We start from the raw sequence: 13,997 nt of genomic DNA, 5'->3' as shown, positions 1-13,997 counted from the left end.
GGCTGGAGCACACGCAGACCTGAGTTCAACTCCGCGTCATTTGAGGGTCAACTGTATATATAAACATCCTTTGAGCCATTATGAGTTTGGATTTTTCTGTTTTATGCAACCCAAGTTGGATGTTAACTGCTACATTTGCATATCCTTGTGTCCCAAAATTCCTGCACAAACTCCAGAAGCATGGGTGATCAATGCTGATTTTCCTGAATGCTGGAGAGGATGTTGTGTCACAAATCCCGTGAATTCCTAAAAGCCCTTTAAAACATTTCTGTTGTTTCTCCAAGATTCTTTTCCCGAAAGCAGCTGTTTCATCACTAATCTTTCCCTTCCAGCTCCTTTTCTAAATCTCCTCTTAAACTTAACCAACCACCCTCTCCCCAACCCACCTGAAGATTTGTCAGCCTGTACACTGTAGCCCAGCCGTCCGCTGAGAGCAAGACAAGACCACCAGTTGCTCACCACGTACGTCCCCTGGGGCCTCAAGTCTTAGTTTAGAATGAATGATTTACACCTTCCCAGCCACTGCACCTCCTTCCTACCCCACCTCACATGGAGGCGCCCTGGAGTGCACAGAATTGCCCTGAGCAGCCCCACTGCCCAGCATGGCATCACGCCACATGTGGAATGAACGGTGGGTACAGTTCAATTCCGTAACAACCTGGTCCTCCTTTCTGTTGCCCACTTCCCACTGCAGCCTCCAGAGTGAATGACATTTGGTATCTCTGCCACAGAAAGGATCCGGCAGAACCAAGGTCAGGGTCTGACCCACTGGGAGTTCCTCACCCCTCCTGACCTGCACTTGGGGATGGGGTGCTGTATATCACTTCCTCTTTGGCTGCCTTCTAAATAGGGTGCAGGATGGACAGGACCAACTTCCATTGGTCTGTCAGCTACGGCTCTCGAAGCAGATGTACATTGAGGCTGGATGTATTTTTGCGGGCTTTGCTCTAGCTGTGCTTTCATTGGCTTTATCCCAAGCCTCTGGGGCCATGATTTTTGGCTCATCCAGTGAATGCCTGTAAATCAATTTCTTCTGTTCTGAATGCTTAATATAGGGCTTGTGTGCATGTATTATTCACAGTAGTGTCGGAAAGCGTGTCTCGTTAACAAGCCTCTCTGTCCCTAACCCAGTTCCCTGCACACAGCCTGTGGTTAGCCCCTCGGAGAAGTCCAAGTGGTTCTCCACGAGCTTTCTCAGATCCCATTTCCATAGTGGGGGAAGGCCTGAAAAACACGTACTAGAATTTCCATGGTATTTGATCTACCCAGATTAGCATCAGGCCTTTTGAGTCCTAAAAGATTCGTGGTCCACACTGGAGGTGAAGGGGCCAGCTGTACTTTTTGAAGAAAACCCTTGGGCTAGGCTGCTCACGCTGCAGACAGACACCCAGGTCAGTGCCCCCTGCTGCGGGTGGGGGCAGATTATTGTGCCCGGGCCCTGCTCAGGGTGTAGGGGACTCAGGAGTTCCATGTTTTCTCCTTAATTCCCTCTCCCTGTGTATCACTTTCCTATTGCTGCTGTGGCAAATTACTGCAAATTGAATGGCTTGAACTAACACAGATTAATTATCTTACAGTTCGGAAAAAGTCTAAAATGGGTCCTCTGGGCTAAAATCAAAGTGTTGGGAGGATGGTGTTCCTCTAGGGCAGGACCTGTTCCCTTGCTTTTTCCAGCATCTAGGGGCAACCACTTTACTGGGCTCGTGGTTCTTTCCTCCATCTTCAAAGCCAGAAGCATGCAACCTGAAACCTCTCTCACCTCTGCTCTGTCCTCAGATCTCTTTCTCTGACTTTCCGCCTCTCCTTCCCTTAGAAGGACCCTGTGGTTACAATGGACCCACCCAAATATTCCAAGGTCATGCCCCCCATCTCGAGATCCTTAAGTTAATCACAGCTGCAAAGGTCCTTATGCCACATAAGGTAACATAGTCATAGTTTCTGAGAATTAGGACTGTGGCATCTTTGTGGGGCCACTGTTCTGTTCCCCACCCCTCCCTGTGCCCTGTGAGACCCTGAGGTAAGGCCTGTGTCCACCCTCTAGTTTCTGCCCTGCTCCATGGGCAATGCATCCAAAGGCGGGATGGCTAGTCAAGTGTTATCTGACTAAATCTGATAAAAAGCTTCTCTTAACCAGATTTCCCCCACAGAAAGATGGCTGCACTGTCTTCAGAGAGTCCACATCCATTTTCTTTCATTTTCACCTTGACTTCTCTATTTCCACTGCCACCTCACTGTCACGTTTTGTGATTGCATGAGAAACTTCCCAGAAGTTACCAGAGAAAGGGGAAAAGAAGGCCCACTCCCCGAGGGGAACTGTTTTTCGGCCTCCACTCCCCCAATGCAGCTGCTGGTGGAGAGTCGAGAGGCAGTTTTGCGGCAAATGGGCTTGTGTGGAACTGGCTTATTTCAAGCACAGAAATGTGCTTGAACATCAAATCTTTCCAGCACCCGCGGATTTTCCCTCTTAGATGGGGCTCCTTATTATTCCTTTGCTCTCCCCTAAAAATTAACAGCCCTTACATAATTCTGTGGCTGGGAAGACAAGATAAGCTCCGTGTTTGTTTAGGAAATGTGACTTTTAAGATTAGGAAGCAGGAAAAAAACTCGGCGCTTGGGCAGCTCGAGACTCTCCCCAGGGATGTGTGGACACTACCCTGTCTTAAAGGTGACCATTTCAACGCCTAGGAATTTTCTTTTCAAACAAAACCCAAAGCGGTTCGTAGTTTCTCTTTTCACCTTAAAAGTTTTGTTTGTTTGTTTGTTTGTTTTTTTCCCCCCTAAATGATTTTGCTTAATCGCTTTAAACACAGAGAACGGAAAATATGGCACTGAGGTGGGAACTGCAGAGCACAGCAAGGCTCAAACCCGGCACCTGACCACGCACACGGTGAGCGAGGAGAGAAATGGGGCAGATGCGTCTCCGGGTCCCGAGGTCACCCGAGAAAGGTGCTTGCACCAGCGGGCAGATCTCAGGGTGTCCCCCGACTGCCTGTACCGGCCACAGCAGCACCACCTGGGCCTCGTAGGGAATGTGGGTCCCAGCCCAGACTTACAATTTGAGGGCCATCCTCCTGCAGTGCAATGAACAATGAAGGAGCCTGGTCTGTAGGTGCCGGCGTTGTCCTGGGGTCAACGGCCACCGTCTGAGGTTCCAGAAGAGGGTCCCTCTTGCCACCTTCCCCACCGCTGCAGACACCAGAAATCCCACCATGAGCAGTGCATTCCCTCTATGTGAAGGGTCACCCCCCTTTCCCAGCAGGGGGCTGGCAGACTGGCATCCTGGGGAGCTCTTTCTGGGCCTGCCAGGGCCTCCCTCACGCCTGCAGCCATTTCCATTGCACAGAGGCAGAGAAAGAGATGCAGCCCCTGCACGGGACCCTTTGGTTCATTTACAAGAATATGGTCCTCTAAACAGCGCTACTTGCATGTTGTGGAGCGAGGTGGGAAAGGATGAGGAAGTTGGGGTTACCATGTCAGAGCACGTAACCCCAGTGATTGGCACGTGCCGGTCTGTGGACTGGGGTGGACCGGGGAGAAGGGGTGCCTTCTGCTGCTCCTCAGGTGGAGAGTCACAGAGGGTAACAAGCCCTTGACACCGGTTTCTACCCAGCTTTGTGCTGAGGAAGCGCCCCCCCCCCTCCCGGCTCCCCCAATTCTGCACACCGAACCCAGAGGAACCTGGACTGACAACTGTGAGCCTTCTCAGCTCCCTTATGTGACTTGTGGAAATTACGCAGCCTAACTCTCCTGGACTAGAGCCACCTTCTCACAGGAGACATGCTGAGAAACAAAATATCTTAAAAGCATTTTAAAAGGGCCTTTTGCAGTGGCTGGGTGCTCTAAGGCACAAACGCTTGCTAAGCATTATTTTTGCCAGGCTCCTAATTTCTCCAGGTGCCAGAGAAATGTAAGATGAAATGAAACATTAGCAAATACCTGGAGTGCAGCGCCCTTAATGCTGACAGTTAACTGTGGTATTTCAAGCTGGGAAACGTGAGACCACACTATGCAAACTGGAGTGCTGAGTACCCGCCCACCCCCACCCCCACGTCTCCCTGGGAGCGCTTAGGGGAGACCTAGCCCCAGTGTTCCTTGAGAACATACCCAGAGAATTGGGAACTAGGCAAACGTTTTGCAAGTCCTAGAAGAAAATAGCATGTGTTAGTTTTGAAGTGTTTCTCTTTCCTTCGTTTTCTCACTGGATTGGCTCAGTCCCTCATTCTTTCCCTGTGTCTGGAGCCCTGGCTGGTCTAGAGGGAGTGCACGGTTCTCCTGGGATTTAAACGTGGGTCTGGGTGGGCTGCTGGGGTGGGAAGGCCCTGGGATGCCCTGCTGGGAGGCCTGCTTTCTGGTCCTCGCTTTCCCAGGGCCTCGCTGAGTGGTCTGGGGCAGGTCCCAGCTTGGGGGACCTTGGGGCAGGTCCCAATGTGGATGCACCTCCAGGCCTCTGCTCACTGAGGTCTGGACTTGATCTCTTGGGGCTCAGCTGTACCGTCCATGACCCAAGTGCCTGTTGGCCCCCAGGCACAAGCTCCCCACCTTCCCCAGGGGTGGTGCAACCTGCACACAGGCCAGGGGCTGCCAGACCACTGGCTCTGAGGGAAGACCCATGTGAAAGCCTTCGTGTCACTGTGTCCCAGAGCTTGTGACACGATGAGGTGCCCCATCAGTATGTGCTGGATGTACGACTGGCCCCAAGCTGGGTCTCTCAGTGTGTTAGGCTCACAGAGAAGCACTCGCTAACTCTCCCAGGCAGAAGGCAGGTCCCAGGAGGAACTCTGTCCTCTAAGCTCCTACAGCGATAACTGTCTGCGCCACTCTTCAGCTTTATTAGGCATGCTGTGTGTGGAGGTTGTTTTCACCACGTCATTATATCCCATGGAACAGGCCCCATTTTTCTGTAACTCTGGGTTCAAGGAAATGTAATTTCTGCAACGTTGTAACCCTGGTGTCCTAGCTCAGGGTCCCTCTGCCTCAGCACCGCTGGCATTTTGGGTGGATGACTCGACGTTGTCAGGGGCTGAGGCAACACTCACTGGCCTGCCTTCTGGCCCCAGCTCCATCCAATAATTTTCACCACTGCTTTCTTAAAAACATGCCTTTTTCTGCATTTCTGCTACACAACCTTCTTAGAATAAAACATCCAGATCCTGCAGCGTTTTACCTTGTACCAATGGAAATTCCCCAATCCACCTGGGAGCAGACAAGCGTTGCTCAACAGAAAGGCAGCAGGAATTCTGAAGGCACAAATGCAGATGAAAATCAGGACCTCTGAACTGTGACGGGGGTCGATGTGACCTTCAGATAATGATCGTATGTTAGGAAACTTCATCAAAGTCCTCTGTGCTTGTGGCTGCGGCCACGGTGGCCGCGGGCAGCTGGTGACTTCTGGGTGACATCCCGTGAGCCGGGGCGGTCGTCTAAGGAGAGCCAGAGAGTGTCATGTGGAGACACGCTGAGTGTTGTCCTGGCTCGGCTGCCGCCTGGGACGTGGAGGTTTCCCATCCTCCTTAGGGAGACTAGACAGACGCAGGGCGCCTTCCCCCAGGAGCTGTGGGTAACTCGGGACTGGAAGGCAATGCTGGAGCCTGCTGGAGAGACAGAATGAAACGCAAGGGAGATGGCTATAACTTCTCAAGATGTCCAGAGGCTCAGACGCCATCTTCTTAGATGAGGGACAGATGTGGACGTAATGTCAGTGTACGAGAGTGGGTAGACATCATGGTTTTATGTACCCACAGAAGAAATAACCCTCCAAAGAGAACAAAAAGTCCCCTCAAGCTGTTCTATAGCAAAGCTGTTGCAGGCAACCGACCACATGACTTCTTAAACCACTTTATGGCCCTTTCATTATCCCATTTCCTCTTTTAAACTACAGAAATCTGAATGACAGGAAAACATTACTCCATGTTTTCTTCTCTTTAAATATTACTAAAAGCTCCAGAATTTGTGACCGTAAGGACAGGAATTCGGTTTACCAACTCCAGAATTTCCTCACTTGTTTTTATCAACTGCTCCTTGGATCTTTAGTTCCCAAGACGGGAACCCGCGCAGTGTTTCCTGAGGGTGCCTGTGACCCCATTAAAGAGGACTCCTGCCGCCTGTAACCATGTAACCAGAGAAAGGCCAGGGTCTCCAACTGACCGGAGCCCCAGCGTTGTAAGCACTAACTTGAACAACCACTTTCCAGACCCATTATAATTAGAAAAGGGGCAGAAGGTGCAGGGGTTAGGAGCTGGCATTAAGTATCAGGAGGGACCCACGGGGATTCAGGTTATTTTTATACTCTAACTACTTATGGAAAACAAAACAGAATCCACAATTCCTGGCTCAATACATGTTTTTCTTTCTTACTGAACAGTAGTAATAACACACGATGACCCTGGATGAGACCAGGCACCAAGAGTTTACATATATATTAATATATACACGAATACATATATTATATACATATATACACATACACATACATACATATATATATTATATATGGTTAAAAATCATATAATTATATATTGATTATATGAAATATGTAAATTGTAAGGATGTGTGTGTGTGTATATATATATATATATATATATCCCTTTAATGAAGAGAGGGATAGAAAAAAAGTTGTAACTTTAAAGTTCCTAAAATTTCCTGCCTCTTAAGAGATAAGAGGTTGAATTTGAGGCCCAATGTCTTTTACTTCTGGGAAGCCACCACAATGGGAAAAAACCCTTCTTCTGGGAAGAAGATACATGAAACTATGTGGCTGTGGCTCCAAGGAGCTAAACTCTTTTGCATAACAATGTAAAAGTTGTAATTATTGTGGCCAGAGTCACATTTCTGCCAATCATGATTCTTTAGAGTAATTTTCTTTCCCAAATATGGATTTAAACTACAATGTGCCAATATTGTATTGCTTATTTTTGTGAGTAGGTGTGTAGTTTCTCACAGGCAAGTGTTGAGAAAACATCCCCAGACTGCAGGAAATCATGCAGACCTGACCTTCTCTTCACTTCTCTGCACTGCAGGAGAGTCCATGGAAAAAGAAAAGAGAAAGATGAAGGACAAGTCAGGTAAGGCAAGGTAAGGTCAGATAAAAAGGGAAACGAATCAACTGAGCTGGATGGCCCTGCATTAGACCACGTACTGGGTTATCAAACAAGTCTCAGCAAGTTTAAAATGAATGATCAAGTGGAATTAAACTAGAAAGTGATCACAGAAAGATATCTGGAAAGGCTACACATATTTGGAAATTAAATAAGCTCCTAAATAGAAATTTGAGTGTATTTTAAGCTGAATGGAGATGAAAACATAACATGTCAAAATTGTGGGATACAGCCAAAGCAGTGCTTTGAGAGATATTTATAGCACTAAACACATTAGAAAAGATCTAACGTCAGTGAGCTAAGCTTCCACCGTATCAGTTAGTCACTAAGTCCTGTCTGTTCTCCACCCTAAATATTTCTTAATCAGTTTACTTCTCTCCATCGTGCTACCACAGCCTCCTAACTGATCCCCTCACCCTGTCTCCAGGCTTGCCTTCCTCCAACCCCAAACCTCTAGTTCCTTCTGTCCAGTCGCATCACTCACTACTCTTTCCTCCTGCATTCCAGCCCTACTGACCTTCTCTCATTCCTTATAGTTGTCACACCTTCCTCTGGGACTTCTCACAGTTTCCTCTGTCCAGACCACTCTTCTACCTCCAGTCCACACTGCTAATTTCCACCTATAGAAATATCCCAGCTTACAATTCTCTCCTTTCCAGAAGCTCTGCTCCTGCCATAGCTTCTATAGTAGCTCATTGTACTTTTTATTTCCGCTTCGCCCCGCCCGCCCCTCCCCTCCTCTCCCCTCCTCGTTCCCCTTCTTCTCCCTTCTCCCTCCCTCCCCGCTCCCAACTCCAGAGTCAAGCCACTGTTCTCAGTCTAGTTGTGGAGGACACAGCTCACCAGCCCATGTGGGAATCGAGCCGGCGACCTTGGTATTATGAGCACAGCACTCCAACCACCTGAGCCACCGAGCCGCCCCCTCATTGTACTTTCTTTGTGGTAGCATTGAACATCTTGTTACAACTTGTTTAATAGTCTCTCTTATCCACTGGGTCTTTTATATCTGATATTGTATATCTGGGCCCTAGCACAGTTCCCAGCATACAGCAGGTGCTAAAGAAACACTGAACAAATGAATGAAACCCTACTTTAGTGGAAATATGACCACAAAGTTTGTGATTATACGTCGATGAAGTCAGGATTTTTGGATTTCAGCTTGTGATCAACACGGGTCATTTCCTGGCATTCATTTGCTCTTCTCACTTAACAGCAGCCCTGCAATCTATCTGGGGATCCACGTGGTCCCTGAGAAGCCTATACTTACCCCGGCTCCAGCAGTTACTTACATACTCACCACTGAGAAAGCTGAACTGCTCTGTGGTTTCAACTGCTGGAAACTGCAATTTCTCAACTCAGTGAGTTGTTGGGATTCCCTACAAGGCTCCAGGGCCTCCCATTTCATCATCTCCTATCCAGAAAGGCACTGGGTGAAGTTTCCTGGCAGTGCTCCTGTCCTGTGTTTCTGGCAGGACTATTTGAAAGCATCTGGGTGATTGCCCAGTGCCCTAGAAAGAGCATCAGTGGTAACTTGGCACAGGTTCAGGTGAAATACGTCTAAAGTCATGAAGGAGATGAAACAGGTAAGAGTAAAAAAGGAAAACCAAAGTGGAATTTACGTAAAGCTAAATAGTATCACTCCTGTGACATTTCAAGCAAAAAGAAATGACTTGATACACGGCTGAAAGAGATAATGCTGGAAATGTGACCTTGCTCCATCTATTCTAAAAAGTAACATGAATTGTCATTTTCCTGATAATGCAAACATTTCACGTTCATTATGGGCAATTTGGACATTTAAAAAAAGTATATAAAAGAAAGGGATCACCCAAAACAATTCAGAAAGTAACCATCAGTAAGGTTTTGATGCATTACCTTTCAGAAATTTTTGTACATGTAACAGATGTATGTATATTTTCCTTTTCAAAATTCAAATGTATGTTTTTGTATATTACTTTTGCCTATAAATAACATGACACCCTCCCCTCAAAATGACTTTTATAAGCTCCTATTTTGTGGATGTGCTGTACTTTTTAAGAAACTATTCTCCTATTGTTGAACACAGTTTTCCAAGTTTTTACTGTTATAAATTACTCCATGATGAGCATTGAGGATAAATCTTCATGAGTGTCTCTGCTCGAATCACAGGTCAGCTTCTCCTTGTGTAAGGATCCTCTGACTTTCTCAAGGACATTCCTCTGGCCACAGCCACCCTGCCACCTCAGTGTTTCCCTCCAGAGGACCCTTCCCCTCAGCACAGACACCTTAACATCTTCTACGTTAAACACACAAAAGCCCTCTGCACACCCTGCGCGACTCACCAGCTGCCACCCCTCTGCTCCCTTCATCCATCCAGTCGCCTTGATCTTGGTTACGTCTCCACAGTCACTGTCCCCACCCTTCAGGGGCAATGGCTGCTTTCAGCGGTACCCTGTCTCTGCTTGTCTGTCCTAGCAGCAAGGTCCCGCCCAGACGCAGCCTCATCGCCTCCATCACGCTCTCCTCCTCTTACCCATCTTTTGCTGGCTCTTCTTCCAAGGATGGCGGGCGGCTTCCTCAGGGTTGGATCTCTTTCCTTCTCTGGGGAATCTTCTTCTCTCCCATGTGTGCTAGTGACATGCTGACGACTCCAAACTTACCTCTCCAGGCCCAGCCTTCCTTCAGGTTCACAGAGCTCCCTGCCCACCAGCTACTTCCCCTGGATGCCTGTAGGTATCTCAAACCTAACACTGCAGAAAACGCCATCTCTCCAAATCCCTCCGCCCGCTCCCCCATGGCCTTCTGCATCTCAGTAACTCAGCTCCACGAGCATTCACCTGGTTTTCAAGGCAAAAATGTAGGGCTCAAGCTGCACTGTTCTCTTTCTCACCCTTCCCATCCAAGCCCCATGAAGTTCATTTCTCTACCTGCCAAGTACTCGTATTTCTCCATTCAGTCACGTCTGTCCATCTCCAATGCCTTTTCTCTCGTCTAAGCCTTCACCATGTCTCGCCTGGAGAACCTCAGCTGCCTCCTCACTGCTCTCCAGGGATCATGTGTCGTCCCCAGGGAAGCCATTCTCCACGCGGCACCCAGAGTGGCGTCTTACAGACCTCCCACTGCATCTAAACCATCTGGCGCCTTTTCGGTCTCACCTCTGTCTTACGAGTCTCCCACATGCTCCTAACGCTCTAGCCGCTTGGCCCTTCTTGCTCCGTGTTCCCTCCGAGAGTCCTCACCAGAGCCTCTGTGCTTGTTCCTGCTCCTTGCAACAGTCTGCTCCAGTCTTCACATGACTGCCTCCTCCTCCTCATTCAGGATTTACCTTAGCTCAGATGTTACTTCTCCAATCCAACGTTGGCTCTCTCCTCACACAGCAACTCTAGAGTCTGTGAAACTTGCACATGTACACATCACACAGAACAAGTCAAAACAAACAAACAACAATGCCAGCTGGAAATAACCCAAAGTCCACCCACAGCAGAACGACTATACTCTGGGCTCTTCACAGAATGGGTTAGATCTGGAAAGGAAAAGGAATCGGCTACACCTAGGGCATCAGCACGGTTGAACCTCAAAACATACTGCTGATGGAAAGAAACAAGTCAAAGAAGAATCCATGTGACACTGAGTCCTTTTACACAGTGCTCAGATCTATTGTACAGGGACAGGCCTATGCAGAAGTGGTAAGACTAGGAAGAAAACACGAGAAGGATTAACGACACCGAAGATAGTGGTCATTTCTGTGGGGGCAGGCAGGCGCTTAGGGAGCTTCTGAAGTGCCGCTGCTGCTGTGTCTCTTACCCTGGAGGGCAGTGCAAGTTCTGTCTCATTTTATCCTTACACCGCAAATACATACTTTATAAACACATCTGAATTCATGTTTCTCAAAAAGGTATTTTTAAGAGCAAGATGGGCTTATAAAACCACCTAATTATTTTTTCCTCGTAAGTACAATACGAATGCGAACTGCATTACTCCATGTGTCTTGGGTCGCTCACTGTTAAGTGCAGCAACTGGACTCGCTAAGATCTCTTTCTGTTCTTACATTCTGTTATTCGGCAAAGAGCAGGAAGGTTTGAAGGAACCTTGAAAGGATATCTGGTCTATCTCCATACTTTCCAGCAGAATTACTGGTTAATTAAAACCAGTCCAGGCAAAAAGGACCAATTCGATTTGGAAATTCTACTCTCCCTTTCCCCAGGAAGAAATTACACAGCCTTGCTGTATAATCAACTTTAAATGTCTGAAAGTTCTTTCTTTTGACTTACACAGACGTTCCACGCTTTGGGGCCTCTTTCCAAACAGTGAGACAATACATTCAAAGTTGAAAAGTTTGGGGAGACTAAACCTAAAGGAAGCTGCCTGTCAGAAACGTCATAGTTCCCAACATCCATATGGAACTGTACCCACCAGGCAGAGGTGCTACAGGGTGTGTGTGTGTGTGTGTGTGTGTGTGTGTGTGTGTGTAGAGGGCAGCAGCAAGAAAAACTGGGCTAATGCTCTCCTTCACCAAATAAACTCTTTGTCAAGTTGATAGTTCACACACAATCTTCAGTGATCTGTCAAAGGAGGACCCGCCTGGTGTGTGTGAATGCTCCGAGATGGCAGGGAAACTCTACACCGTGTGCTGCAATATAAATATTCTCTGATAATGCAGAACAAGTACTCTGCTTCTCATAGCCCCCTGAGTTGAACTGCACTTGAAATCAGGTTAAGCAGAGCTCAGTTTAATCATCGTGGGACCCAACTGGGTATATGCAAGCTGGGGTATTGAATATCCTATTTTATGTTGTTTCATTCTCAGTTTCATCTAGTTATTTCCTGAGGGACCACAAAGCAATAGCAGGGAGCAAAGTAATGAAATGGGGTAAATCTGGGTAAAGAGAAATGTGACTAAGACTACTTTCCTTTGTCTCAGCTCAGCAGCCCCATATATAGTGTGGCTTACTGTGGTTTATAAAGAACTAAAACTAGTTCCTGGGAGGGAAAAGGCAGGCTGAATTTATTGCTCTGGGAAATACCGGGCTTGCTGGGTTTTATAAAAGTTCTTTGTTTTATAGATATGCCACGCAAGTCTAGGTCATGATCTCACTGCTTTGTGGGGATCGTGTGAGGTGGGAGAGCACACGGGTAGCAAGGCGCACAGAGGCCTCCGCCAGCCCTGTGGCTGCTCAGTCTATAAGGCAAGTGCGTGGCCCGGGATGGTTAGCAGGGGACATATGAGGGTGCCAGGCAGGCCCCGGAAGGCTTGGTCACGATCTCTGAGAGGACAGGCCTACCTGCCGGAAACTGAGATTTTACACTGGTTTCTCACGTGTTCTCAGTGCTGTACACTGGGGAGGCCTCCAGTTGAGAGTGATGACAGGGGGAGGGGAAGGAACTCCCCCTACACACCCCCGCTCTTGAAGGGCTTTTTTAAACACAGAAGCTCCATGTACCACCCCAAAACCTCACTCTCTACCTTGTGATTCCCTGGGTGAACTGGGGAATGTTCCTAAAGGGACCAAGTTTATGTGGGAGCGGTGAAGGAGAGAAAGATGGAGCACTCAGAATTGGAAGAAGCTGTATGTATACAGGGACGACTAATACTCGTAAAAATAATCACGGAAATTATGCCTTGTAAATCCTTCGTTTGTATCACACATTAAAGAGTCCTTGGAAAGCGTGAAGCGACGTGTGTGAGCAGAACGGAGGCTGCAGGCAGTGTCAGCAGACCTGGGGTTTCGTTCTGTCGGCGTACCTCTTCACGCCTTGCTCATGTTTTCTTCTCTTTGGAACGTCCTTCCCCCCATTCCTCCTGCGCCCAAATGTGTCTGGTACAACTACTGTCAGCTCTCAAGGTCCTTGGTGCGCTCCATGCCACCCAGCAAAGGAAAACAGACGTTGTGTGCAGAGATGTGAGGCTGTAGAGGCCACGGGGAAGCAATCCCGTCCGGCTTTCGCTTCATCATTCTAAGGACATTTCCCTCGCAGTCTTCAGTCACCCCTGCGTGTGACACTCAGTGGGCGAGTCCCAGGCCTCCTCTAACCCCAGGGCCTGCTCCTTCTCGTCTCAGTTGGTAACAAGTCCATGCGCCCAGGTGATCGAGCCAAACCCCTTGGAGGCGCCCTCCACACGGCTCCCTCTGCCAACCCCCTAAGCCAGTGACCTCGACCCTTCACAACATCCAGAAGCAGCCGCTTCTCATCTCCCCACTGCCCACAGGGGGGCCAGCACTTCCATCTTTGCCTGGACACCTGCAATGGCCTCAGCTGGTCTCCGTTTCCTCACACTCTCCTGCATCCCATGTCTATTCTCAGCACGACAGTCAGAATGAGCCCACTGAAGCCTAAGTCAGAGCCTGTCACCCTCTGTCCTAACCCCACTCCCCTCCGAGTAAAAGTAAGTGTCGCTGCCAGGGCCTGCAGGCCCAGTGCGACCAGGTATTTCTCCTAGTCTGGCTCATTTTACTCTAGTCACTCTGGGTTCACTGATGTCTCTTGAAAATACAGCCCGTTCCTTACGCCCGGAGAGCTCACCCTTCAGAGAGCCATGTGGCTAACTCACTCATCCCTTCAGGCTTTATTCAAGGAAGCCCATCATAACCATCTCCTTTACTTTGCTCTATTGTTCTTTTCCCGTACTTGTCACTTTCTAATATATTATCTGTGTACGTTTTGTTTTTCGTCTGTGTCTCCCTACTAGAATGTAAGGTCAGTGTTTACTGATACACCAAAAGCATCTCCAGTAGTGCTTGGCACACGACAGATTCTAAATAAATATCTGTTGAATGAAACAATGAAAGACATTTGAGAATAAACTTTCTGTGAGGTGGTGGGACCTAACCTAGCTTACATGGTCCCAGCAGCAAATGCAGGTGAAGACATGGAACAGTAGTAAAAACGGTAATTTATCTACGCCTTCCCATTGCTATATATAGT

This window comes from Rhinolophus sinicus, chromosome 4 (genome assembly GCF_057876585.1).
Source record: "Rhinolophus sinicus isolate RSI-liver-muscle chromosome 4, RSI-T2T, whole genome shotgun sequence".
NCBI lineage: Eukaryota > Metazoa > Chordata > Mammalia > Chiroptera > Rhinolophidae > Rhinolophus > Rhinolophus sinicus.
Note: the sequence above shows the minus strand (reverse complement) of the source record.